The sequence below is a fragment of the Condylostylus longicornis genome, unplaced genomic scaffold (genome assembly GCF_029603195.1).
Source record: "Condylostylus longicornis isolate FDR11 unplaced genomic scaffold, ASM2960319v2 ptg000028l, whole genome shotgun sequence".
NCBI classification, from domain to species: Eukaryota; Metazoa; Arthropoda; class Insecta; order Diptera; family Dolichopodidae; genus Condylostylus; species Condylostylus longicornis.
In genome coordinates, this window is record NW_026577997.1 from 536,785 (window position 1) to 564,421 (window position 27,637).

General features: G+C 26.0%; 1 long non-coding RNA gene across 1 annotated transcript in view; it reads left to right on the forward strand.

Annotated features, from left to right (window-relative positions):
- The window catches only part of LOC129607706 (uncharacterized), a 49,774-nt gene that overhangs the window by 16,189 nt on the left and 5,948 nt on the right, over positions 1-27,637 (forward strand). Inside the window, exon 3 of the long non-coding RNA XR_008696834.1 lies at positions 13,762-14,124. This is a non-coding gene — a long non-coding RNA (uncharacterized LOC129607706). The remainder of the gene's footprint in view (positions 1-13,761; positions 14,125-27,637) is intronic.

Consider the following 27,637-nt stretch of genomic DNA (forward strand, 5'->3'; position numbering starts at 1 on the left):
TTTGCAAAAACCAGCTTGTTTTTTGCACTCCTTTTGATCATCTCTTTTTAGATAGATTTAGTATACGGCTAGGTTGCCACGAGTGCGATATTTATATAAAGCGCAAACATATATATTCTTCTTCACAAACTTCATATGTGGTGTGCAGTTCAAATGACTCGAAGAAATCGCTGTAGTATTTTGTGTTGCTTCTGTAAACTTAATTGGAGTTTGAAATTTGAAGATTTTTTATGTTTTTAATTAAAATATTTTCGCTTTATTAAAGGAAGTGGAGCAAGGCAAAAATTGAGGTGTGTTTTGCGGAGGCATGCTATTTAGACTTAAATTCCACGAAGTTGCATTTAATATGGTTGTTTAGTTGGCTAAAATGTTGAAATTTTACTTTTAACTGCGCTTAATTGTAAACGTTATAATAATATTACCAAAAAATTAAATATCTGTTACCTAAGGGCATCAAATACTAGTTAAATAACTTCTGAGATTTTTTTCATTTTTGTTTTGAAAATATTTTAAAATTGGTTTCATAATTTTTTTAGGTAGTTAATTTTATATAAAGCATAACTAACCAATAATTTAGTGAAATAATAATAGGCGACTATAGTCTTAATTTTTTAAACTATTTTTAATAGTTTTCTATTTCATTCCAAATTATTGTTAGTGCTGTAGTTGTTGTTAGTAACGTTGAAGATTCAATTTAGATAAGTTTTGTTGCCATTATAATAGTGTTGTGCATTTTTAAATTATTAATGTTACAATAACTTTTTTATATTTGTTGAAATGAACGACAAAATTAATTAAATGTTAAATACTAAAGAACTTTATCGTAAAAACTACTGGATAGGAGATGAAAACTAAAAAAAATTTAGTAGACTGTTAAAAGTCTTTGTGGTTTGGAGGTCTCAAAATTTTTGTTAGAATTACAAATGTTTTCGATTGAAACTGTCAAAAAATGAGTTTGATTTTTAGTTCGCCAAATCTACAAACATTACAACCTGCTTGTACTAAAACTTTACAAAATGCTTGTACTAAAAGCTGCTTCGAAAGCTAACTGTCATTGTTGAGATAAATAATCTGCAAATGAATAAATTCGTAAGACAAATTTAGTTTTTAACTTTCCCTCTCGTATATCGACGTCGAATCAATTTCAAAATAACTTGAATGCTGTAAATAGCAAAATGAACCCATGAATGTATGTAGATACATAAATACATACATAGTTAAATGGAGAATAAATCAATCATCAATTATTATGAACTAAAACTCACTCAGTTTCGAGAGAATTCGAAAAAACTATTTAGTTTTTTAATTTTTTTTCTTGCAATCGCATTTCAATTATTTGAATTTTAAAATTTTTATTTGATTTTCGATTTTATTCATTTTCATCCGTAACTACTAAAACGTTATCATAAAATTCATTTTGAAAAAAATTTAATTCATTTTAAAACCACAAATTTTTTCTCTTTAGTTTTTCTTTTTCTGATAAAACTACTTTGAAGCTACATTTACATGAAAACAACATTAACAGCAATAACAACAGTTTATTAAATAACAATTAACATTTGTTTTAGTATAGAGCGTAAAAACCGAATTGTCAGATAATTTAAAAGATAATCAGGAGAGCATATTTTTTCAGTTGAACAATTTCTTTCAACAAAAGTGACGTTTCTAGTGAGCATATGTTATTGTCGTCATTATTTTTATTATTGTACTTGTTATTTCTTATTGTCACTGTCATCTTTTCAGCACTACATTTTTGTCGCAACTCAATTGCATATGATATATATAGTTTTACAGTACTACTAAGTAAGTTGTTGTTGTCGTTATATTGTCGTCGATTTTGTAAACACTTATATTTTGAATTATTATCACATTGTTATAATCAATATGTAAATAGTTGTATGTAGCTTATATTATAATTTAATGGTTTGCATGCACGTACATATGTATGTAGATATATATTAATAGCGTACGGTGTAATTTTTAGATGCAATGATTGCAGATTTTATTAGTTTTTCTTTTTAATTGTAATATTGTAAAGTACACAAGCTACAAAATAAATATTATGTTGTTATAGACTTTTGATACGCAGATATTTTTTATTATGAAAGGTGTAGCTACATATATAAAATTGTTTTGAATATTACATGTAAGTCGGAATGTATACATACGTAGATTGAAATTGGTTGATGTCAAAAAAGCATGGGTTGATAGGAGTATTGGGTATGATTTATTAATAGAAATATTTAAGGTTTAGAACTATATTAAAATAAGAAAATATTTTAGAACATTGTGTTTGGCAACAGTAATAGAACAGCGATTATTTAATGTTATAGTTTAATAATATGTTGATATTATATTTAAAAAGTAAAAATCTAAATATAATTTGTAAGCTCAACTAAAAGTTGTATAGAAATTTTCTATTTCGCTTGATTTAAGAAACCAATTGTAAACTTTAAAATATAAGTGAGTTTTTTGTTGCATATCCCATTTTGCATAAGATTTATTCAAGTCATTCGGTTCCTTTAAGGGATTCTTCAAAATCCCACAATCCCACAATCCCGTAAAACCCCGTCACACTTACTCCGCTCCAGGTTATCAGCCTGGCCCTGCCCACAGACGGATACTCCTACAGATAATGAAAGAGATTCAATTCCTTGTTTATCTCCCGGCACCTCTGTTACATTGTATTGAAGAGCAATCCTAGCCTAATCGAATGCCCATCAATAAAAAAATGAAGTTGCTATATGTAGAATTATAACATTTACATTTTTTTGCTGACAAGACGCGTAATTAACATTAAAATCTGATTCATTCAATTTTAATCATTTTAACTGAAATTGAAAAATCTTTTAATAAATCTTATAGTATAAATTTACTATTATGTGTATAAAATGCATAATTTTGAAACGGTAAAAAATTTTTCAATTTGAGATAATTTTAATCTTAATGTTTGAATAAGAAAATACAAAATGAAAACTATAGAAGTATGAAAATTCTAAGAATGTTTTTGACTTTATACTTTTTTCTTCCTTTTTTATTTAAAATGTATAAAAATCTGATTCTCTTTTAATGCCATCATGATTATCGTCCTACTTTTTATCATCAACTTGTACTGCATTTATTTTATTCCATTTTTAATACTCGTAAAACAAAAAAAAAATGTACGAAAGTGAACAATTTTTTCAACATAAACTAAGAAAAAACACAATTTTTAGTTGGTTAGTCTGTGAAGCTTTAGGGCATTTCAATTGTCTGGCGTTATATTTTTGGATGTTTGTGAATATGCAAATATAGAATCATGTAGATCTTATGTATGTTAAACTAAAGAACTTTCTACTTCTCTAGATTAATCTACTAATACAATAATGTGGGAAATTTTGACAGTTTATTTTTAAAACAACATAATGCGTTAATTAATATCTGGAGGTTTTGGATTTTCTGTGGCGTAAAAAGAATTAAACAGTTGTACGGATGAAAATAGACTTTTCAAATTTTAAATTCATAGCCTTAAATTGTACAAGAATTTGTGTACTTATTTGTCTATCTAACTAAAGTCACACTGGTATGAAAGAATACTTGACATTTTCAATAAAATAAACCTATAATAATTAACAAGTTATAAACTAAAACAAGCAAAGTCAAATTTTATAAACAACTATTAATTGAAAATTTCTGTATTGAGTGACGCATAAGTAAAGTTTGTTTTCGAAAAGGGCAACAGTCCTTTTATCTTATAAACACTGATATTACAAACGTACCAAATATTTATCGGAACATTTACTGTAATATCTATTAATGCATGTATCTATTTTTACACATTATTATATAAATAGCATCTATGTATATAAAACAAAAAAAGGATAATGGAAGGAGTATTATAAGTTTCTATAAATTTATATTATTATTGTATTTTATTGTTATACAACTGACAAAAGGAAATTTCTACTTTTTATTTTAAATATTAATTTTTTTTTCGTTTTTAAATCCTTTTGTTTTTATTTTTTTGTTTGTGTTCTTTGCTTCATTTATACATACATTGGGAATAGGGTACACAGTCTTTTATAGCGCATAAATTCAAAAGAAAGCAAAAAGGAAAACAGCAAAAATAAAATCATATTGTTGTTGAATGCAGTCCTTTTGTACGAATTGTTAAGCATCGTATAGTGTAGTAAAGTATGCCTATACCAGTATGTATGTGTGAGCCTTAGTATAAATAAAAATAAGGATATACAAAGATGAAATATAATGAATACATAATTGTATAGATGCTTGTATAAGTATACGGTATATTCGGGTTTTTTTTTTTCATTTTTAAATAATATCTTTTTTCGTATTGTTTTTTTCCTTAAACTCGTATAATTTTCACATTTTTTAACATTATATCCTTTGGACTACTTATACTCGTAGAGAATAATGATTGTGTTTTATAACAAATGAAAACATACAAAGTTTTTGTTTTTTTTATTTTATTAAAATATTAAAAATAGAATAAAATTTTAATTAAAAAAATGACAAAAAGAAAAAAAAAATAATATTCGACAAAATGCAAGTCCTATACATTTTATTAGAAAATTTTTTACTCAAAAACAACTAAGAGGTGTTTATTATAGTTTTTTATCAGTAAATTTAGTTTTAAAATATTTTACGTAACATTGCGGAAATTAAAATGTGAACGAGTGGGTATTTTTTTGTCATGTTTTTGTTTTGATTCAGTTGTTAAAAATCTTAATTCCAACCTAAAACGCAACTGGATGGTTATAAACTTCCAAAACCGGTCAAACTATTAGTTTTGATCTATCACGTTTTTGTGTCTATAATCAGTGAAGGAAGGCACGGAAGTGCTGTCACAAAACGCGAGTTCTCGTTGCTGCTGTATCGTCGGCAAATGTTTGATTGGCAAAAGCCTATCAGATAAATATGGTTCAAGTAACTCCACGAATTGGAAAAATATCAATTTCATCAGCTCAAATAATAAGTCGTCGTGGCAAAACTTATCGAACGTCTGTGCCACGTTCAGAATTATTGCCGAACATATTCCGTCCAATAGATCAACAAAAAGTTCTGCTTCATCTTTATTGCTTTTTGCGCAATCTGCGGTTTTATTAAATAAGCTGGGTCTGTTTCGTTTATTAGGCATTTTCTCACTAAGGGTTAATATGACAGAAGTGTAATCGGAATTCAAATCAAAATCGTCTTCCAAATTCAAAAAATTTTCCAAATCCCTGTAGATATAAAAAAGACAATAAGATCCCAGATTTTGTTGGCCAATAAGTCGGACTGCCAGTAGGAATAATACGAACATCCCAACTCCCGAATAACTTTCCCTAATTCTGTACCTCTAGTTAAGGTCAATCTCTAAGAAAAACCTCCAATTCGTGCTTTTTACTTAGAACGCCATTAGCGTTCCATGTAGCAATTCAGAACCAATATTCTTAATTGATAATTCTTCACCATACTCACCTTTACGTTAATACTTTCCTTCTTGACGATCCTTATTAATTATTTCAAAAATAAAGTTTGCTCATAAGTTGCTCGAGTTTATCAGGGCGGTTTATCTCGAGCGGGTGCCGTAGGATATATGTAGATCCTTATACATTATTGTAGTGTACTGTTACCATGTACAAACATACAAATCTACCATCTACTATGAAATGTGCTTTTGTGTGTATTTTGACAGTTCGGAAGAATATCAATTCAAAAAAGATAACTTACAACCTAGTGGTAATTTCAAGGAACACGAGAGCATTTTTTGTGGTTAATTTTTTCTGTAAACAATTAAAAAGTAGTCGGGTTCGATTCTTTAATCTGAACCCTATATTAAAACAGATGGAATATAATAGAAAAACCTTTTAATATATTGACTTTAAAGGCATATGGTGGTAGTAAAACCAGAAAATGATTCAGATGAAGATTTTATTGTGTCGACTCTATACCTAAATCAGATTCAATAAAAATGTCTTCATACATGTCTGTTGAATCTATTGTCTATTGATAAAATAAAAAAAAATCATTATGTACAAATGTGAGTTTGCTATGCCCTAAAACAAAATTTTATGTACGGCTACATTTATTTATTTTATAATAAAAAAGATTTTTCCGCTTATTTTTATTTTGCCTTCTGTTTTCAAGTCATTTACTTTTTCTTGTTAAAGTAAAGTATTAAATACATTCATACGTATTTACTAGTATCCGCCTATGCGTATGTATTTACTAGTACCAGAGGATTTACATAAGGATACATGAAAGCAGAATTGTATACGTTTAGTGTTTTCTATTATTATCTATCTTCTTCACTCTATACTTTCTTAATTTTTTTGAGTTTTGGACATTTTTTCAAGAAATGAAAAGAAACATATTCTTGAGAAGGAAGTTATGAAGTGTTTAATATTATGTTAACTAGTTTTTTTTTTTAATCACAGATGATAATGGCAAAATTTATTCAACTGCAATTTGTAAAGATTAAAATATTACTAACTATTCCACTCCTAAATAGTATTGTTTTTACATTTTTACGATATAAAACGTAACACCCACGTGTTATAGTGAACAATAAGTGTATTAATATGTAAAAGTATTCTAATATCCATAGAGTAACCAATAACCTTTCAAAATTTGTGAAAAATAATTTCATTTTTTTGAATAAAATATTTCAGCTATAAAAAAGAAAAGTTCAATGACTAAAAATTCTCATAAAATTTTGTTTTAAATAAATTGACACTTTTATTTCAAAAACGATTATAAATTATTTTAACACATTTAACCACAATATTTAAACAATTTAAATTTTTTTTTCGGAATATTAATATTCACATGCACATATACATGCGTATTTACATCATATTTAAAAAAGGATATCTTGAAATAAGTAATTTGAATTCAAATTCATTTTTGAATATAATAAAATTCTCTAATAAAATATTCATAACATACAACAGTATATACATTTATAATAAAAACAAAATAAAATAACAAATCCCTAATAATCACCTATCGTTTTCATTTTTCTATATAATTTTCCACTTAGTTTTCTTTGTTTTGTTGTTCTTTCACCTATTCATTATACACATTCATACTTATTTTGCATAAAAGTATTTATTTAATGCTATCCTATATGGTGGCTTTTATTCTAATTACCTATGACAATATAATTTAATAAGCTACACTATAAATAATGTCAACATTTGTATTAATATTAATCCACAAACACAAATATAAACATATAATGCGATTAGATAACGATCTAATAACCCACAAAAATGAATAAATTAATTTTGATGAACTGGGATCGAAAACGTTCTATATCCAATTTGTTTAATTTATTGATGTTCTTAAATAATTTTAATAACTGTTAAAATGTTGAAATTTAATGAAATTTGAATAGAAATACAAAGTATAGTTTTCTGGAGAGAAAATATAGAAATAATCAAAAATTAGTTTTTTTTTAACTGTTTAATTTTACGTTTATAACTGTTTCATTTAAACTGTTGAACAGTCACAGCGAAACTCTTTGTTTTATTGTCCTAGTCATATGTGAGTTACCGCCTCACAATAAGTGCTTCACAGTTTCCTCCTCCTCTAGGCAGAGACGGCAGACCTCGCTCTCCTGTTTAGCCCATCCACTTCAGATCGAGAAACAGTGTCCAGTGAGTACACGCATTAGTAGCTTCCAATCTTGGCGAGCAAGTGTGTTCAGCTACTACGATCTCGGTCCCAAGGCAGATATAAATTTTGTGAGTGAGAAAACCCTGACAATCGTTCCAATGGTTCAAACTAACACTTTTCAAAAAACACTAAATCCAATAAATACATGATATACATAGATTAGAAAAAGAAACCCCTCTAATATCTCATATGCACGTCATTTGTATTTCACAATATCATAAATGTATAAAAATGTTGCATGTGTCCAGTAAAACAAATTCTTTATAAATGTTAGGCGTAATTAATAATAAATATTTATTACGTAAAAGAACAACACAAAAATAAAATATATTGTGCTAGGTTCAAAAACTCAATGACCTTAAAGCCACTGTTCGCATACCCTATACATACATACAAGTGTCTTCTTTTCTCTAAGTTGTATAACATTTTGCTAAAATAAAATTCTGTGTTTTTGTGTTTTGAATTGAAATTATTATACTGGTACAATTAAATAATTTTCAAAAAATTATTTGTTATTTTTTTTCACATGACTAGATAATTATTCTTCAAACAATCAAAATATCTCGTATATCACATATTCTGCGTGTGTTGTGTATATTTATACGTTTGACGTGTAATATTATACGTTCACATGTACATATATTGTGTGTACATAAACAAATTTTATATTTCTAATTGATTTATTAAATTCTCACCAAAAATTTCATCATCATGTCACATTTAAGCACATTTATTCTTATATGTGTTTCGAGAATATATGTATGTATGTATGTTAATAAGAGCTCGCATACGTCTATAACAAGTTATAACAAAGAAAAGGTTGACTGAACTCTTGTTTAAAAACATAATTTTGTTTGAAAAGTTTGTCATCCCTTAAATGTTGTGAATTAAATGGAAAAATAAAAACTAAAGAAAAAAAAATACAAACATGATAAATAAATGTCAAAAGCCGCTTCGCATCCTATAAATTCAACATATGTATTTATATATATAATATAACACATATAGTACAAACATTCGTGTGAATAGTAAGCGCAGAAACACATAATCGAAAAGAGAAAACAAGAGAAAGAATTAGGTAAATAAAAAGGAGAAACAAAACAAAAAAAAATGGTAGAGGGAGAACGAGATAAAGAGAGAAACTGTAAAAGATGAAATTTATAGCCTTGTATACGAGGACATCCCATATACATACACACATTCATACATTTTATATTTTAAGAGGATATTAGCAGAAATGTTAAATACATATGTGAATGTAAACTTTTGCCTGTATCTATATATTAAAAGAACAGATGAACAAACAATCGCGTGTCATTATAATATACTACCCGCTCTCTACTGTCCCACTACACCGTAATTGCTTGCTGCTCCCACAATTTTTTTTATTTCACAGCAAAAGGAAAAAAAGGAAAGCTATACATTAACATAAAAGAGAAAAAAAGGTTTATATACTTTAATTTTTTTATAAAAATATAACAAAAAGAAAAAAAAAACTGTAATACGTTAAGGTTATCGGAAATATTGTTTAGGGATTGTATTTTTTATTCTGTTAAAAAAAAATACTCTTCGAAAACCTATTCAGTCAGTAGTTAGGCTTAGGGTAACATGAACAGGTGATAAGTTTTTTTTTTTTTTTATTCTTGTTCAGTTTTATTGAATTACGTGAATGCAGGTAGTTACGTTTTTTTTTATTATAAAGAATTATTTACAAGAAAAACATACATATACATTTATAAAGAATTATTTACAACATACATATACATTTATCGGTATGTCCTTTATAAGTATATAAACTAAAAAGAAAACCTTTTTTTTTAATACAATTTTGAGCCCCAAAATATAAATTCATAAAAAAAAAATTAAGTATTCTAATGTTATTCTGTGTTATTAATATTTTACATTTTTAGGTCATAGTTGTACAAGTATCGCAAGTATGTGAGAAATTTTGTGAAATATACATACATATTTTCTTAAATGTTCGAGCATTAACCATGTTTTTGAATTGTAATGTCTTAAAACTCATTTCTTTCTTAGTTATTACAATTATAGTGACGATTTCACTTTCAAAGTATTTAAAACAAAGTAAATTAAGAAGTAATTAAAAACTTTAAGTGGTATTTGAATGATTTTAAAAGTTTTAAAAAAATTTTGTAGGGACAGAAAGAAAGTAGGTATTCTAAACTGGCAGTACGAATCTTAAGAAAATTTTTTTATGTTTCAATTGCGATATCTTCCGATTGGGATAATTTTGACCGCATACATAAGATTTATACAATTTTAGAGAGCTTGAAATGTTTATACTTCAAGAATGTGAAGAAGTTCAAATAGAAATTTTGGATTTTTACAATTTCTTCTACTATAAGTAATTAATTTTGATAAAAAGTTGTGAGAAGGTACCACTCTCCAGTACGTTTTGGAAATGTACTTGAAATACTTTGCTGCAACCCTGCAAAAAAAAAAACAACCCTTACCTCGATATTAAAATTTACGAAATATAAATTTTGAATAAATAAATATGATTGAACAATGTAATTTTTATTTTATAATCATTTATATAATAAATATATTTATTTTTTTCTTCTTTCTTGTAACTTGTGAGTAACAACAGAATCTTAAACATAATAATTATATAGGTATGAGTACAATGAAACGCACATTAATGTCAAAGTATTAAAACTCCTGTACTAAATTTATGGTAAATTCTTAAACGTCAAATTTTACAAAATCTGAGTTGTCTGAGTTTACGAATACTCTACTGCGTTTTTACTTTCAGTCAAAGTTTAAATTCTTAAACGTTTAAAAAAAGTCAATTAAGCGTCAAAATTGTAGATTTTTTTTTTTACATGCAGACAGTCTGACGTAGTAATTCAGTAAATAAATTTGATGTATTGAGTGACTATCATTACGTTAAAAATAATATAAAAAATATTTTTTTTGTTAATTTTTAATATGTAAGTATAAAATTATTTTAAATCTAAAAAAAAATTTTTTTTTGTTTTGACGTTTACGGATGATCAAAATTCAAAGTCAATTACGGGTAAAAAGTTTACTACATTTCTGTCCGTAAAAGTTTTATACGTCAGACAGTTTGCAGACTGAAAACAAAATTTTGACGTTAAAGAATTTGCGGTTATACTTTGAGTTAAGTTTTTGGTCGAAAGATATAAAATGAACAAAAAATCTATTGAATTGTTTTTTTTTGTTGCAAAAATAATAAATAAAAATAAAACCCGACAAACAAGAGAATGTAACTTAATCGTTTCTTAAAATTATAAGTCTCCCTCTTTTATTAAAAATTAAAAAAATTAAAAATGTGTAATAAAATACAAAATTATGTCATTTTAAAACAAAATAGAATAAAAAACTGCAATTTACTGCACACAACTACACAAATTGCTATAATCAATACCAAAACGTGAATATCTTCTTCACTGTTACAATAAAAAAGTAGTGGCGCGCATTATGTTAATAATGATAAAATGGAAAAACGCAAAGACAAAAAAAATTTGTTTTAAACATCTGTCACCCCAAATCAATTTGTATCGATAGCTATTAAGAGCCTTAAGATATTTGTGGTTCTCTTCATTTTATTTTTTTATATCAATCTTTAATATCAGGTTTTTACCAGGTTTCTTATATGCATAGTTATTCTTCACATTTTTGTCATTCAAAAAATGAAATGTGCAATGTCAGAAAATATAGTAGGTACCTAACACTAAATGAAAATAAGAAATTTTGATACATTTATATAATTTGATACGTCATAAAAGGAATAGAAAAAAGTAAAATTTTTCATATAGTATTCATATAGTATTATTGTAGTATTATTAGGCGTAGAAGGATACCACTCTGAGCTCTGAAGTAACCAGAGCAGTTTCTTACATCCGTTTGATATCTAAAGCTACTATCTTAAGAAAATATTAGATTGACGGAATTATTATTATCGCAATATTCCAATTTACATGTGAAACATTTTTTCCTTGTATAAATTACGAATAATATAAGATCCAGAGTACTGCCTTTATGTACATTACCTCCAATTTCCTGGTGTGGAGTACTCTGCGTTCTGTTTAGAATATATGAATTCAAAAAATATTGATTTCCTTTAAGAAAATTTTCACATTTCAAAAAACTTCAATAAATTTCAAACTAAAAACAAACTACATATGCAGTTTATATTTTGAATTGAAGTAAATTAATTGAGAAAAAAAAAGTTCAATTTATAGGTTACTGCTCCCTTTTTCGAGACTATGTCTTTATATTTCTCGTAAACATCAACCCCTTTCTCAATTATAAAAAATTTTATTAACAAATTATTCAAACAAAGCTTTGGTTTTATTTTTTTTTTTGTTTTCATTTCGTTTTCGGTCAGAATTCTATGAAATTTTTAAACGATAAAGGAAGAAAAGAACAAAAAAACCCCGATTCTTTTAAAATGATCCTTTTAACATTCTAATTAATTCCTAACGCTAGGATTGTAATAAATTAAACGCAACAAGGGGGAAAAAAAAGAACAACTTATGTTGTTGTTTTTCCAACATTTTCATTAAAACTAAAATTAATTTCATTTTACTTCCTAAAACCAATTACACAAGAATTTTCACTGATAATTGTAAATAAAGATAAATTTTCTTTCCAAGAAAACTACAAAAAAAAACGAAGAAAATTCAACAGAAAAGAAAGAAAAAAGGAAGAACTTTAGCTATCAGTTCAAATATGAAAATCCGGTTAGGTATGTTGAGAAGATAAAATTTTATTTTAAGGTGACCATTACTTTAATTATGAATATGGCGGACATTGATGTAATCTTAGAATTTTTAGGTTATTTTTATTATTTAAGGTTAATTTTCATTACTTATGGTGAGAAAAATAAAAGTAGTTGTAGAACCGCTGCTATCGATAACATTCTGTTCAATGTTAAAACGAGTTACATACTAAATAATTGTTAAAAAATGTACGAACATTTAAATACAGCGGGACAGCAATAAAAAAAAACTATTACCTAACTTATAAAGGAGATATGTAACGTTTATATTTCTTGCAGTATATGAAAGCTCTAATCTACCTTATGTATTAATCAGCTGTTGTTATATTTTATGAAAATATATATGTATTAGTGTAATATTATGTAAATGAATATATTCAAACAGCAAAAAGGATAAATTTTAAAACAATTTTCATCCTCTTGACTAAAACGGAATTAAGAAAAGAAATAACTCCTTTCGAAAAATCTTTTAATTTACAGTTTATTTTATATAGCTAGTTGTGAAAATTTTTTCTTTTAAAGAAAAAATTTCGGGAAATTTTCTATTGTTTTTGGGGATAAAGCTTTGTTTTGTATATTTACTTTCAACTTTTTTTTTAAATTTAATGAGAATTGTTACAGATGGTTTTTTTTTAAATGAAAAAATAGTAAATGACAACATAACTTTCTTAATTCATTTCAAATCGTTGCCCTTTCTTTTGTTTGTCGGCTGGAAATAAAGGAAGAAAATGAAACACGGAATGATTTTAATATGTTCCTGCACTTCTTATGCGATTAAATTTGGACTAGATGTTCAATTTATTCCATATAATGAGTGAGGCGAAATGATGTTGTTCAATGGATTAGTATACATTGCAATCTGAAATATCTTTATTGTTATTTTGTCATTGAAGTAGACAACAATACTTAGTATTAACCAAACATAAAATGTTAAAGATAATATTATACAAAATAATTGGGGGGGTAATCTCCTAGGATCGCAACCACACCGCATTGAGTAAGTTTCTCTATTGTTTCCATCTCTTTGAAAATTTTAGGTTACTTATATTTATTTTATTGTAATACATAGTAAAATTCTAGTTGATAATTATAGATCTTAAAATTTTAATTCGAAAAGCTCTAATTATTTAAAAATTAATTTGGAATGTTCAAATATATTGTATTTATGTGTACACACAGGCTCAATTTTTCATATTCACCATTATTACTTTGCTTCTAAAGTCATTATTTTTATTGATTTTTTTCCATATAAATTATGTTAAAAATAGCTTTAAAAAAATATTATAGTATTAAACTTTTATTATCCTACATAATTTTCTTCTTTTCACCAGCTTACAAAACACACACAAACCAGAAAAGGGAATAGAAAGAAAAATATGTATGTATGTATATGAAATGAGCAAAAGTTCTTTATAACGAAAATAAAAATTAAAGAGAGCAAAATGGGAAAAAAAGAAACCAAAACAAAAAATGAAAGAAATGAATTGAACAAAAGAAAAAATTAAAAATTAAGCAACAGGAAAGAAAAATATCTTTATAAAAAACAACAGCTACAAATATCGAAGGATTTTTGTTTAATTTTCATTAGATTGCAGAAATTAATTTTTGTATTGAAATTCATTCACCAATTGTTTAAAAAAAAGAAGAAAGGAACAAATTAAGCCATGGGAAACTGGAAAAAAACTATAAGTGAAGTATGGAAAAATATTTTCAATAATCAATTTTTTGTCCTCTACGACATTACCGCCTACATGAGGAAAACCGGTATTTTTTAACATTTACAGATTTTTCCGTAAAAAAATTTATTTACAGTTAAACATGTAGAAATTTTATTATTCCCTTATGGAAAGCAAATAATTCTCTGTAAATTCCGTTGATTCATTATTTATTTTTGCTCTTTTACACTTTCTCAATTAGCTTTATTTCTCTCTTATCATGTTATTTGTTGCTTTGTTGCTGAATTTTCTATTACTTTCTTTTTGCTTTTTTTTTAATTTTTTTGTTGTTAATTTGTTCTATTATCTTATCAGTGTATTGGAGTTCTCTTTCTGTGTTTCTTGTTTCCTTTTTGTCTCTTTGCCTCGTTGCATCTTTATTTATGTTTTTCCTTTTTCTCTTTTATACATAAATGTGTACATACTTTCCTCCTTTTTCGTACTATATATTTATTTTTAATATTCTGTCTCTTTGTTGGTTTTATTGTATTTTATTCTTAGATTTTTGGTTTTTCAGAAATTTGTATGTAAACATGTATTTTCAACAATTTTCAATATTGAAATATACTTTATAAGTGTTGTAAATTTATTTTACAAATAGAATATTTTATTTTAAACAAGATTTTCCCTCAGCGCTCTTGTATGTTTTTAATTTTAGCAATATTAACTTTAAATACAGATTTAAAAAATAAATTCATAAAATGAAATTTCCTTTTACGAAATTAGAAATCAAAAATTTTTCCCTTCTTGATTATTTAAGCCATACTATTTTTAGCATTTTAAATTTTTTTTTTGCAAATTTTCATTGTGTACATTTTGATGTAGTAAAATTAGACGCTTTTTTTATTACTTATTTTATAAGAATTTGGAAATATCTAATTGTTTACCTAACTCGCAATTGATTAAACAAATCTAATAAAACATATGTGATTAATTCATTCTAATCAAAAAGTATATAATTTCGAGCTATTTAGCACATTAGGAGTTTTTGTTTCATTCTATTTTTGGTGTAACATACAATAAATTACTTCTAGTGTGAATTTTGCTTCAAAATTAAGAGTTACTTAAATTTAATTGGAAGACTATCCCCTTTACAAATTATTCCCTTTTTAGCGAATTCTCTCGTTTTCAAACATTATCTTAAATTCAATGAACTTGCTCTTCATGTTCTCTTAATACCATTGTTATTATTTTATACTTATTCTGCCTAATATGTTAAAATATACTGGATGATTTAGAATGCCATTGGGTAGAGGATAGACGTCAATATATTGGTTAGATGATCAATTTCCGAAAATGTCTACTTTGTTTTCTTACAACTTGCGTTCCAACGAAGATATGAGTTTTATATCAACAATTTTGGAAAGGGATTGTAAGAACTTTAACAATAAGGTATTATTTTATTTTGTCATTCAATCACCTGGTTTTGATCTAGCTCATTCATAATTGCTATCTTATTATTATGCTTGTGTCTAGACGATCACAGTTTTCTGAGAGATAGGATGAGCATACAAAAAACCCTGTTCGGTCTCCCAAGGATTTCACCTTCACTATTACGACTAGCTGATCCTTGGAGCAGAAGTCTAGAATGGGAAGATACTTTACTTTTTTTTACTAAAGTAGACCTCGGGCCTACCCTTAGTTGCATTGTCATATAATAACTAACCTGTTCTTTAACTACTTATGAGACCCTCTTATAAGGTCGATATCCAGGCAATCCTTCATCAATCTATAAGCCAGGACATCCCCAAATACTTTTGCTTGTGGTAGGTTGCCCTTAAATCACTTGTCTGTTGCGCGCTGATCGCTGGTTCTTTCGATCTGTGGCCACTTTCGTTCGCCTGAAGTGTTATTATTGTCATATTGGGCGTTGGATTTTTAAGTTGTTTTGCCTTGTATCCCTATGACTCTTACGTAATTCTTTTGACCCTTATGGTAATGCGGAAGAAGTTTAGGAAAGTCGGAACTCCGCTTTTTGTAGATCTTTTAAACCGAAACCATCTACGGTGAAGATGATAAAAAACAGGCCCCGTATTATCCATTCCCAGTACCCGTCTGAGTCAATTCCTGGAGAGATTGGTTTCATTTTTTGCCATATACGTCACACATACACGTTCTCTGGGTATATTGTCACCGTCCAGTACCGCAATGTTGCAGCCATGCCATAGCTTTACTTTCCTACAAACAATGGTTATCCAGTTCCTGGTGTTATGATTGTTCCACCTAGCTCGGACACACTTCAAGCATTGTGGGAATCTTCCTAGCTCGGATCTAGTCGGTGTATCTAAGTAGGTTCCTCCAATCCATATCTGCTGACATCATAAAAATACTCTGAAAGGAAAAATGCATTAGTAAAATTTCTCCAAAAGAATATGTATGAATTAAAATGAAGTGTTTGTAACTTTAAAATCCTACAAGCTACCACTAACCTACACAATTGTTGCATGTTTCTTTCGTTTCTGAATTACCCTGTATAGACTATTTTTTTGCTGATCATTTCATTTCTCACTCTTCTCAGTATACCATTATTAAAAAGTTTTCATGAACAAAAAATTAAAAAAGAGAGAAAAAATTATTTTTTATTATAAATAATCCTTATATCCTGAAATCACTATTTGCGAAGCATAATTTTTTTTTCGATTTTGTGAAGAGATTTATAGGGTCAACAGTTTTTTTCATTCAAATAAAATTATAAATAAAATAAAAAATAAACTCAATTGTAATTTTTTTTGTGATTTCAGTTGTAATGAGTTTGAACGTTAATATTTTCTTTACTACGAACAGAAAAAAAGGGGTAAAAAAGGGCAATAAAAATATTGAATTTTTGAACTTATTCTGCATGGAAAAATAATTTTTTTCTTTTGTCCTCTTCTCTATTTTGTAAGATATTCGAATTCAAAAATCATCACAACTCAAAGCGTAATGAAATTATAATCATATATAATATTTATAATATATATATATAAATAATTTACGGTTCTCGTAATTTATATATATATAAATTACGAGAACCGTAAATTAAATAATTTTTCAAAAAGATTTGGAAAAAATGGTAATTTTGCAAAAAAATTTTAACCGACAGTATTATTCTTGATAGTAAAAATGCCCTGTCTGTTATTGCAATTCACCTACAAGGAAATATTTGAGCCTCTCTAATATGGGGTGCGTCAGATTTCTAATAAAGAGCACGTCAGATTTCGTAGTGGAAGGAAAAAAATGACAAGCATTAACAAAAAAGTTTTACAGATCCGGGCGCAGAAGCTTTAGAATCTTTTGTTGGGGTGTAGAGGAAGCAGCGGCGGCTGCGAGACTTCACAGGGCTTTGGAAAAGTACAATGTCTTTGTATCTTAGAGGTTAGGACTACACGACTTCCTTACGATTGTCTAGCGTACTGACAACAGGAACGGTTAGATTAGACCTAAGAAGACGCCTCAGGACGTATTAGTCCACATGGATTGAATTTAATCTCCTTTCATGTTGACGGCCTACCATGAATGCTTTTCGGTCATATTTAATTGTCCTGAGCCCATTGGGTAATACTGAGCGTATTTTTGATTTGGCAAGCACCACTTGAATAGCGACTCAATTAACTCATTGTGTTGTGGAAGAACAAGATGATTCCTACGGTTCCACTGACGAGACATTGTTCTGAGGAAGTTAGGACTACATGCCGAGGGTCTCTGCAGTTTCTCCTGGGAGGTGGAGAAAAGCTTGATCCATGTTCTAGAAGAATATGGAGCTTTAAATCAACTATACAAATCGTATTTAAAGATTGTCAAAAAAATGCCTAAAACAATCCTTTTTTAAGTATAATCACAATTACATTTGCGTCGAGTATCAACATGATTTTCATATAACATTTTCTTTTTTAATTATAATTGATAAATCAAAACAACTAGTTCATATATAATAGTACTAGTTTAGTGCTGTATAACTACTTGAATCAGTAGAACTAGTTGCGCAGCTCTGATATTTTTCACATCACGCTCAAAATACTGACCATAACTATATATCTATACGTTGTGATGAATGCATTTTTTATATGGAGAAATTAAAATTGTTATTGACATCTCTTAAAATTATTTATAAAAATTTTTAGATTTCATTTTGTTCATCACCATTTTGACACCAACAACAATTAATATAAGAAATAAGTATAAGAACAACTATCAAAAAATTTTCCTTTTCTTCTCAATTTAATTTTTACCGTCCTATTCGTCCTTTATCATTTTTCTTCATTTCTTTATAATACTTTATCCGTACATTTTTTTTTTGTTTTTTTTTCTATACTTTTACTATTATTGTTTTTATTTCGCTTCGCTTAACTTTTCACAATATTATCCTTGGGCCAATTAATTTTTGTGGGTAAAAGCTCAACAAAAACAGAAAAAAAAAATAAAGAAAAAATCCAATTTTTTTATCCAATTTAATATCCTGATGTTGAGTTTTTACTACATGTTTATAAAGACTATTTATACCATATAACAACATTATGGTATGACAATATGTAGATGGTGTAAAAAAGAAAGATAAAAAAAATATTGTTGGCGGCGTAGTTATATCCTTTTTTCATTATTACATTTTCGTTGTTATTATTTGTATAATTTTCGTTCTAGTTAATAGAGAATTATTTATTTTTTTTTTATTTTATTGTTTGTTGGTGTTATCCCGAGACTTGTGGTTTTTGGAAGTACTCCCAAAGTTTATTAACATTAAATTTTATGTGTTTTGTATTTAAGCTAGAATTAATTTTTTTCACTACATTTGCAATTATAATATGTTAGATAATTTTTAGTATGGTATTTTAGACGCTAAGTTTTGTTTTTAATGTATGTATCTACATATGTATTAGTAAAAAGAATATAAAGAGTTAGAAAATTTAAATGATTTGCAAATGCTATATATTAAATACCTATTTTTTATAAAACGCGCTGTTAATTAAATGTAATATAAATATCTACCAAACATGTAATACGTTATGTTCAAAAACGTTCAAAGACTTAAATTGGATTACAGATTGCAAAAAAAGGATATCTCGACCCATCATTAGTTAAATCTATTGTATATGGCGCCTGAAATACCTCGCAGAGACCAATCTTTCCAATAAATCAGCCTCGTGAAAATTGATAAATACATCAATTAAAACAATACATATACATATTGTTTTTTTCTGAACTAAATCTCGAAAAATAACATTTTTGTTGGAGCTAAGTGTAAAAAATATAAAGAACAATGGTCTTTAATATTTTGGCTCATAATAATAACTTTTCATACAATGAAATCTTATAATTATCCGAAAACAGATTAATATTTATTTCAAAATCCATAAACACCTTTCTCTTTTCATTTTTCTTCCGCTCAATAATAAAATCATTACTTCTATTGAAACCATTTGCTAAATGTAGAATACCGACTAACCGATCTCTTATTCCTCATGTACCGTTAGCATATATACATATGTATATAATAATTTGTGGTAATGTTATGTAAGAATGTAATGAACATATACACGAAACACGTTAAACTCAAGCATGCACAAAAAAGAAAAAAATATAAGGAAAATAAAAAAAAATATGAAAAACACCGAAAAAAAATTAAATTCAAGACTATAAATCGATGAGTCCTTATTAGAAAAGATATCGTATAATAATATTGTATACCAATTTAATTGGCGGAAATAAAATCATACCAAAACCAATAAAGTCATGTTAATTTTCATTTTGGCACTAATTTTGGCAACATAAGTTCTTGCGATACATCAGAGCAGATATTATGGTAATTGTTTGGCTTTTATAAAAGCAAAAGCAGAGAAAAAGTAAGAGAGAGAGAGAGAGAGAAAACGACAAACAACGGAAAAAAAAATTATATTGTACAAAAAGGATAAATATAGAAAAATATTGTTTAAGGATATTTTTTTCCCAACGTCATATACATGTTAAGTGTATGTGTAGGTGTTCGACAAAATTTAGAGAAACGTACACTTCTATGGTATAACAAAAAAAAAAAATATGTATAATAAAAAAAATAACGAAAAAAAAACAAAAAATCTAATTAGAGTAATTGGAATATAGAGCTTTTGTTTGCATATCTATATTTAAATATATCGGAATGTGTACGGGTATAATATACTATGAAAGCATACTATGGATAGAACCGCAATATAGAATACCGTTTTTCAAAACTTACAAAAAAAGGATATAAACAAAGGGTTGTTATGTTAATTTTAGAATATTTTTATACAGCTATGTTCATATAGAGATCCGCGTACAAATAAATATACATAGAGCTTGAAAAAAAAATTGTACTATGAAAATTAATATGGCGTTAAATGGAAAGCGATTTTTATAAAACTGAAAACATTTTTAAGAGTTTTTTTTTTTGAAAAGAAGGTTTTTGCTTCTTAATCTTATTTTTAGCAAAGACTTTATTAGGATAGTGCTTTTAAAGAAAATTAATTGAATTATTGAAATTATTAAAAAAAAATCAGTTTGCATCATTAATTTTAATTCAAAATTTTGTTTTCGAAAATTATTTATGAATTTTTTTTGATATGGGATTTTAATTTTTCAAAAATTTTCAATATTTTAAAGAAAGTACTTGAATAAATTGTTATAGGTTAAGGAAACTTTGAACAAAATATTATTTTTGTTATTTAATTGTAATAATTCACTTTTGTTCAATTAACAACGCGGAGAGTATTGAAAAATTTTACCAATATGCCATACCCTTTAGTAGTATGACTCGTACAATTTTTCGTTACATATGCTTTTTTATTCGAATTTATAGGAAAGATGATGTGAAATCAAATTTAAAGTTGCCGACATGTAAATTAAAAAAATTTCTGTACACATGCAAATAATTTAGGTAAATGTATTTTAAACATAAAAGCCTATATAAAGTCTTTTAACACGATTTTGAGATGTCAGTAAAGGTTTTTTTTTCGAATTTAGCATTTCTTATAATTTGGTCGCTACATTGTTTTGTAAAATATTCTTGTACCTCTGCGCTAATCTTGACTGCAGAAGACTTAGATTCTTTCTTGATTTTGTTAACAGTTCGGGTTTTTTACCGCATTTATATTTTTGGGCAGATTGTAGCTTTCTATTTTGCGTTGCCGTCCTTCATAGTTTTTTCTATTATATATTTAACACTGATCAAATTAATTTTTGTGATTATAAATCCGATTTTTCGCAATGACTTATTTTGTAAATATAGTCCCACCATGATTGTAAATATAGTCCTTAGTTTCTACAGATGTTCGACGCTTTATTCCCATTTTTAATTTAACCAAATGCTAAGAGTGTAGCAAACTGAATAATTCGATGAAATTTGACGAGATCTGAAAAAAACATGAGATTTTTGAATTTTTTAACTTTTTCCAAAAAGACCTGAGCGTATCATATAACAGAAACTCTCCAAAAACTCTTATAAAATTACCGATTTTTTTTTAATTTAAAACAAAAAAAAAACAACTTATTTAAGTCATTTTAGTTTATCTAATTAAAGAAAATTTTTAAAATTTTTCTACCGCAAAATCACAATAAAGAGCTAAAAGAATAAAAAAAATCACAAACAAAAATATTGAAATAAAGGAGAAGGAAAAGAAATATTAAAAAGCAAAACGAGTAAAAATTCAACAGTTTTTTAAAAAGCTTACGGTTCCACTCGAAATAATTTTTTTACACTATATGTTATTCATTTCCCTTTATACATTTGTTACTCATACATATATATATATATACACAACGATACACAATTAAAATCGCCTTGTTCAATTATTTCTTTGTTTTCTTTTACTCTTAATTTTCTTGAAAATCCTTGGAAAACTGAAAACAAAGAAAAACTCTAGAAAATAATTTATATTTTTTTCCTTTCCGTTTTTTTTTTCGTAAAACTACAGAATCTTTAAAAACTGTTTATTTTAATAACTATTTTTTCATCAACAATACATATGTATGTGTTGTAGCAAGATGTGAAAAGGTCATTAAAGGCGTTTCATATCGGAATTTGCTTCGAGTTATCTCTTATCAGTTTTCCAAGTTTCGCTACAGTTTGTAAAATAATTAGTAAACACTTAAAATTTATTTATACTTGAAATAGAAATTAAATTCAATAGCAATAATTTTACTACACTATTGTCCTAGTTTTGATGAAGAACATTCGGTAGACAAGAGCCCAAAAAAAAAAATAAATTCTTGACATTTCAAATTTAAAATAAATGTACGTTAATTATAATTTTTTTTAAGCTGAAACAGGAAAAGGAACTCATAACAACAATCCAACTAAAAGCTACCAATTTCCAATATATTAAAAAAGTACAACTACATATACAAAAATTAGTTAAAATACAAATATTATTTTCACACATAATATTAGGAGCACATAAATGACTAGAGTATTTTTTTAATAAATAGCTGCTTATGTAAAAAAAAATATTATATAAGGTACAAGTGTGCGTGTTAGTTGTTGTAGAAGAACATTTAAATATATTAAAACTTAAAACCAAAATAAAATTTATAAAAATGTATAAAAGGGTATCATTCAAGGATACGAAACAATTTTACCTTAAAATAAATTAAAATTTTTTTAAGGTGATTTCAACGATTTTACTCGTTGCTGCCGGATTTATTTTTTGGTTTTAAAATATATAAGCAATTAATGTTTGTTTGATCGCAAAATAAAATGGTAATCGAAAAATTATTTGTAAAAAACTACTTTAAAATTAATTATTAGTTTGTCCTTATCATTTCAAAATAATTTTCTATTTAATTTCCGTTGATTCCTTGTTCTTCAGTATTTTATATTCTCCATTTCTGATTTTTATAGAATTTTCTGCTTGTCTGATTGTTTTTTTTTCCTTATTGTTTAAAGCGACTCTTTCTGGCATCTTCCATATTTTTATTGTATTTTACAGGCAAAATATTTATTATTACTTTATACATTTGATGTTATAATTGCGTTTTTCCCTATTGCATAATGACGTAGCACAATTGTATGTTCTGTAAACAGAAAAAAAAGAAAGGGGGAATAAAATAATAAAAGAATTAATAAATTTTGATTAAGGATTATTTTTGAGAATTCATTCATTTTCCGATGGATTTTCTTTATAATTTTTTTATTTACAAAAATTTTATACTTATTATATTATTGATGAAAGTCTGTAATATATTAATACATATTTCCTTCGTATACTTTTACGCCTTTTCGAAAAAATAATTAAATTTTGTGTTTTCTATTACATACATTTTTAAATAAAATATTGTTAGTAGACATAAGGGAAATGTATACGAAAAAAATATTTATTATAATATGGGGTTAATATAATGAATATGGACTTGTGTTTTCGGGTATTTAGTTTTGTATATAATTATGATTTAAGAGTAGTTTATGTTTAATAGTCTAAGATAATTAATATTTAATTTAAATGTTAAATCCTAAAAAGAGTTTCAACAAATATATTATATGTACTTTAAACTGCTATTTCCAATATACAATCTTTGAATGAAAAAGAAAGTATGAATAATTTTTCAATAGAAATCACGACTAGATTTAAATGTCATTTCTCAATATTTAAAAACGTATTGATCTTATTTGATTTCAAATAACATTGTGGAAGCGTACTTTGAAGTTCTTTTCCCATGTTATTGAAGATTTAATGCAATAACAATAATTTTACCAAATTTTCTTTGCATTAATAAATTTTCCTATTTATTTTCTTATGAGCCGCATTTATAGAGAATGTTATAAATCATTTATATAAATTAAAATCAATTAAATATTACTTACATAAAATAATAGATAAACTTATAATTTTAAGGATAATAAATTTATAAGCTAAGAATAAAAGTATATTTAATATTATCCTGCATTATACAGAAAAAAAATAAATTTTAATTATTTTGAATAACAGAAAATATTTTTTCTTTCAAAAATATTAAATATGTACGTACTCGTATATACACATATATGTATATTAAAATTTGCAACAAAAGAAAGAACTATGTAAAAAAATATTGCTTTTAGATTTAATTACAAAAAAGGATAATAATATCCTTTTAATATCCTTGAATATTACTCTTTCTCTCCGCTTATAATATTATGTATGTATACATAAACTTTTTATTATTCATTCTATGTTGAGATTTTAATCATAAAAATTTTTTTTTTTTTGACTTTCTCATTTCAGCACCCTTTTGACATATCCTTTTTCTATTTTTAGTTTGTATATATGTATATGGACATACCTAACTTCCATCTTTCGAACTCCATTCAATTAATGAATGAATAAATATGTCAAACATAAAATTTATTTCAATAAATTAAATTCTTGAAAAAAAAAAATTAAAAAAGGAACAATAATAATAATAAAAGAAAAAAAAAGACTAAAACAACTAAATAAAATTGCAAGACGTCTTAATTCTTCCTCAGTTCTCACAATGTTATAAGAAAAAGGATATTTTTCTGTATATAGTTTGGCTCTATAGGTTTTTGCACATTATTATTTTATTTTGTTGAAGTAAATTAAATATAAGAAAAACAAGAGTATAATATTATAACCTTCCTCTAACTTTAGAAAAACAAAAAAAAAAGAAAATAATAATGAAACTAAATAACTGTGTAGAAAACAAATGTATGTATGTATCCTTGAAAGAATATAGCAACAAAATAAAAAAGAATGTAATGTAAGTATGAAAACACAAAACAATGAAAAGCATTACTCTTCATGCCTCCTTTAATTTTCATTTTTTTTTCATGCCCACTTTTCCTTTTTTTACTTTTCTAGTACAGGCAGGCAGCAGGCATTAAAAGATTTCTACGTCTTATGCCTCTTTTGTTGTAGTCATTGTAGTTTTCGTATGTATATTGTATTTTCTGTATTTTCAAAACAACACTAGAAACTCTTAATAAGTTACAAAAATAATAAAAGAAAAAATGGAAAATTTTTATTTCTTTTTCATTTATTTATTTCTTTTTATTTTATTTTCTTATTTCAAATATTCTTTCTGGGAGCGTTCACTGGTATAGGTCAACTTTTATGAATATTAAATAAAAATAAATGAAAAATAACAAGCAAAAATTAAGGAAACATGATGATATTTTTTTAAATAAAACAAATAAAAAAACATAAGGGGCGAAAGTTTTAAATTGAACTTATGAACTTTTTGGTCTTATTCAAAAAGTACCTATATATAACTTTAGTAACTGCGAGTAGTCATCGAAAGAGCTTAAAATTTTCTGTTCTACTATTTTTTTTAGTTCCGTATAAAATAAATTTTTGTACAATACTAATTTCCAAAAACTAAAATTGTATATAAGTCTTTTTAGAACAAATTACGAACAATTTCATAAATTTACTTGAACAATAGAATAAGTATTTTCGTTATATAAAGATGTCATTTGAATATTTGAAAGAAAATTTCTACTTGAAGGTGTTGAGAACTAAGAAATTTAAATGAAATCAAGGAAAAAAATAATGTACCACTTGTTCTCTCTTAAATCTAAATTGTATTGAGATACACACATAGGATCTCAATAAAAAATTAAATTTTTTTTTATTCAATGTTTGTTTCTCCTTTTTTAGTTTTGTTTTACTTTTTATTAATGTGTTGGTTATTATATTTTTACGCACACAAAATTACTGTATACGCACTGTTGCTTTATACATGCATATCTATTATATTCTACTATAATAATAATATCAACCGAGAATAACGTACCTAAATATTATAATAAAGAGTGTAACGTACAGGGATTATCCTGTCTGAAAATTTTTTCTATAGCATTTACTATATTCTCTATACATACATATATAAATACTGATTGTATTGTGTATACGATGAAACAAACTACATATACAAGTAAAACTATATGCACAAACACACATAACTACATATATTATGTACAAAGGATAATATAGAAGCAGCAACAAAAAAGAAATAAGTTGAAAAAAAAATAAGAGTACGGAAAAGATATGGTAGATGGTGAAAAGGATATCATACTCTTTTTTTTTGTAATTTTTTTTTATACTGATTTAGCTGTAATTATTTGATTAGATGCCACTAAGGGTAGACCATAAAATTCCATATTGGACACAAAAATATTAGATTTTTTTTTTATTTTTGGTTTTATACATTTATACTTGTTGTACGGGTGTACATATACAAATTTGTTTATATAGTTACACTACTAAATTCATGCATAGGTACGTTTACACATAATTTTCTTAGAACTATTACTTTTTTTTGCGTTTCTTTATTATTTTAAAATGTGTTTAAAAAAAACAATGAGGATTTTTCAAAAATCAATAACTATTTAAGTTTCAAGGAATTTATTATCACTGTAAAAACATAAAATTCGTAAATTTTGTGTGGTAAAAAATTGTGTTTAAAAAAAATTTCCCACAAAGTTACGCCAATAATAAATTTTCAAAATGAAAAATATTAATTTAGAAAGACTGAAATATAAGAGATAGAAGAATTGCAAACGAATTTTTGGAAATTTGTATGAGCGGTGTATCACAGTCCCAATATGAACGATATAAATGATTTTAGTTAGCGGAATCTGTATTTTTTGATTGCATTTTCATAGGGTGTTGGACAGAGATGCAAAAACAAAACAAAAACAGAAAAAAAAACCTTCAAAAGGGACACCAAAGTCACGAATCATAATTAAAATTTTATTTCAACATCACGTTTTACCTCTTCTTAAAATCTAAGAAAAAAAAATAATGTACCTACCTAAATAAAGGAAGAAAAAATACCTGCGATTTTTTATGACTTGTTTTCTTTTCTCTTTGTTGTAATTGTTTTATTATATTTTTCAGTTTTCTTTTTTTAATTTATGATTTTGTGAAATAGGAATAACTAAAAAGGAAAGATATATTATCCTTTCACCACATTTCTATATACAAAAGTGTGTATTTACATGTTGTATTTACTGACGGCTCAGTATTTTACTTGTTTATGATTTTTTTTTTTTTATAGCCAGAAGAATAACTATCCGAAAAAAGGCAGAGAAACTCTCACAAGATTGATTTTACTAAATTTTTTAAACTGCAACCTAATTAACTTTTTTGAAATCTTATAATAATAGTGAATAAATAATGCGCATAATGCTTGAAACTTCTGAATTTGCAACGTATAAGTATTGTGCATTGAGTTTCTTCCTATAAATATAACTAACGCATTTGTTAGAATATAAAAATATGTAATAGATAATGTGCTCGTAAATCATTTACAACCATGTGTAATGGAAAATAATCTGGAAACTTTGATAGAATCAAATATTTACATATGTATTTGATTTATATAATATTGTGTAATATTAAAATTATTGTTTTTATAAATAGTATCACTAATTTTATTTGTCTATGTTTAAACATTAAAAATGTAATATTACTAGTACCTTTAAAATCTTAATAATTATTTAAAACTTTTTACAAACAATCTTTATAACTAAATCAAGTTGCTATGTACGGAAAAATGAAGAAGT